Below are 3,317 nucleotides of genomic sequence, written 5' to 3' on the forward strand. Positions count from 1 at the left end.
AGGCTGTGTTTAGATGAGTAACGCACAGCTCTTTCAAGCTATAGCTGTTAGTAGTAAAAGCAAAATTAAATCACTAACTTGAGAAGGACTAAGGGGCTATGATGAAGCAGCTGAAGAGATGTCCTCCTTTCCCTGCTGACACAAGCTCTGGGAGGCATCTGGGGGGCTGTCCTGTGCCTGTTTTCTGGAACATCTCCTGGCCTCCAACATGCACCACAAATCCAGATGCCTGGGTGGGTAGCTACATGACTCCATCTGCATATATTCTGTCCCTGTTGATAGCTGGGATGCACTTAGGTATTAAGGAATATAATGTATTTTTCAAATGCTGTTCTTTAATTAATGGGGAAGAAAATGACACTGAGCAAGTGCACCCTGACAAGTAAGCAAGTAAAGCATGCCCAGCTGTGTGCATTTGTGTTTGGTACTCAGGAGGGCAGGGCAGCCAGAGACCTCGATAGTCCTTTATGCAGCACAGGTCAGTGCTCAGCAACTTTCCTGGGGGACTGTTTTGCTCATGTCTGTGTCTGGACCTTCATTATCCCACCATACTGGGGATGTCCCTTGTCCCTGCAGCACAACACTGACACAGTCCCTAGAGCCAGGGGTCAACATGCCTCCAGCCTTTCCATGTGCTACCCAGGCCAGAAATTCCCATCTGCAATGAAGGTGGCAGCCTAGATTTGCCTCTCTTTTTGACACTTTGAATGGATACACAGTCCTTACAATTTGCAGAAATCTCTGATGCGTTACTAATCACTGTTTTTGAAGCAAAACCTTTAGAGACATCACCAAGAGAAAAATGCTGGCATTGCACCACTTCTGATGCTAAAAGTCAAAAGGTTCTCCCTAGTAAAATGACAGAGCAATGCTTAAAGTAACAAGGCCTTGACATCTCCTTCTGAATGCCATATACTCTACTTACTGTGGGAACGATGCTCACTCAGAGAGTATTTTTTGGCTAGTAAAAATCCTGTTTACCTTAATATTATTTATGTATGTTTTTCTCCAGAGGTCTTTTTGGTCAGGATTGTAATTTATGTTGTTTTTATTCCAGCTACGCAGGAGATTCTTTGATGGATTACAATCTCAGCAAACCTTAACTCAAGAAGAATGACAGCTAAGAGACTTAAACCAGACTTTTCACTATCCTGGAAAGGAACTGGCTGCCAATATTTGGAGTTTTTCTAATACTCTGCCTCCCTCTGCTGTTATCAGCGAGAAGTTTCTCCACAATGGGAAATCATGTTCTTGCAGCTTCAATTTCCATGCTCTCGCTCCTGGCGATGTTGGGAGATGCGGACAGTAAAGCAGACGGTTCCTTCATGATCGACTCCGACCCTAGCCGCTGTATGAGGCATCACTACGTCGACTCCATCAGCCACCCCCTCTACAAGTGCAACTCGAAGGTAAGGACTTCTCTCACTCCCTCGCAGCAGGATGCTGCGTTGGTAGAGCTGTTAAAATGAGCCATTTTGGGTGATTTGTTTTCTTTGCACAAATTCCTTACTGCCAACACCTAGATGCAGAGACATACAGATGTAGGAGGCATCTGAGTGGATACATCAGAACTGGAGTGGGAGAGAAAGGATCTTGACTCTCTTTTCGCCTTTTCAGAAGGAGAAATGCACCATGATGGTAGAGCTAACATGCAGTAAATCGCAAGGTTCAAAGGAACATGTTGAAGTCTCAGCCCAGTTTATAAGTTTAGATCATTCTAGTCACCCCCTCCTTCAAGTGAATCTTTAATCCGGAGTACGCAAATTTATAAGTTTCAAAGTGAAGTACTGAGATAAAGAATCAAGCTGTAAAATGGTAGCAAAAAAAGAATGTGAACAACATTGCTATCTTTCCCCCCCCATTTCAAGGCCTTTGTTTTCATGCAGAATGACAACTGGATGTTTATTGTAGGGCTTAGGAGTAGAATTAAATACACTATTGCCTTTCATCTGGGATTTCAAGCCTGAAAAATTTTGTGTCAAAATGGTTTAGCAGCCTGTGCATGTAGCCTACAGTCATTTATTTCATTGCATGGAGAAAAAGAATGGGGAGAAACAATGGGAAAATCCTTGCTGGTCCCTTTCTTCTTGTCCTAATTTGTTCCGGCTGAGTTAATCCAGCACATATTCAGATGTACAGTCTCCGCCTGGACCATCCCTCCATCCCGCAGAAAATGTCTTTGCCTTGTGCACCCACATCCCTGGATTTACAAAAGGGAACAACTACCAGTGCCAACGCTTTTGCTAGCCCTGTGCTGGGTAAGAGAGCAATGGGAGGCAGGTACATGGTGGGGTTTAGGATGTGTGAGCTGCCTTCAATGTTGCCTGATGGTGCAGCGCAGCAGCGGTGATCCTGGGACCATTTCCGAAGAGAGAGGATCCACGCAGTTCAGACGGACATAGTGCTGGCTGCAAGATCCCCCCAAATACCTTTGTGTGCAGAGTGAGTCTTTTGCTTCTTGTGATCACTGCAGGAGTGAGGTAATACCACAGGTAGCAGCAGAGCATAAAATTAAAAATAAAACACAAAGAGAGCATTGACAGAAGGTAAGACCTGCTCGGTGATTTGTGCTCCCCCTGCAAACTGGGATGGCTGCTGCCCTGGCTGTGCACCTTCAGCAAGGCTTGCTCTGTGCCTGCTCGCCAGAGAGGGGCTGTTGGCTTCAAAATTGGGCACAGATGAAAGCCCCACTCTGGGCTACCTTTACACCAGTCCCACAGCAGTGCTGTCTGCCTGGCTTTGCATAGCCATTCAAGTTCCACAGCAGTGAAAGAAGAGAGGGTTTTGCCTTGCCCAACTGCTTCTGAGTTCAAACAGTAAAACTACAGATTACTTGTGATTTGGGAGACGTATTTTGTGTTGCTTTTAGCCTAGACCAGACCTTCTCACCATCTGGGAAAACATCCAGCATTAACATACAGACCCCCAGAGATGCATCTGTTTGTGCAATATTGGTTTTATTGCAGTTGACTCCAGTGAGAGAAAAAGGTGTAAGTGTAGGTATGTGGCTGGAGTGGGTTTTACTTACTGGAATGTAGGTGCTAGCAGCTCTGCCCTCTCAGATCACCTATTAGACCTGAGAAGCCATAGCTACAGTGATGGTTTGGTCCAGGAGGGCAACGCTTCACTCAGATGGCCCTCATTTTTGTGTCCCTCCTCTACCAGAGGGCAGGAGGAGCTGTGGTTTGTAATATAGGCAAGATGGTAGACACCCTTTGGTCTTCAGCTTTGGGTAGGAACCTCCCTCTGCTCCTCTACATGCAGAAGAGGAAATGAGCAACAAGCAGCAATGAGGGAAGGAGGGAGGGAGGGAGGGG

General features: G+C 45.9%; 1 pseudogene; it reads left to right on the forward strand.

Annotated features, from left to right (window-relative positions):
* The first annotated feature begins 1,196 nt into the window (after positions 1-1,196).
* On the forward strand, positions 1,197-1,409 carry LOC104274895 (annotated as a pseudogene).
* The last annotated feature ends 1,908 nt before the right edge of the window (positions 1,410-3,317 follow it).

The sequence above is a fragment of the Apaloderma vittatum genome, unplaced genomic scaffold, assembly GCF_000703405.1.
Source record: "Apaloderma vittatum isolate BGI_N311 unplaced genomic scaffold, ASM70340v1 Scaffold37355, whole genome shotgun sequence".
NCBI classification, from domain to species: Eukaryota; Metazoa; Chordata; class Aves; order Trogoniformes; family Trogonidae; genus Apaloderma; species Apaloderma vittatum.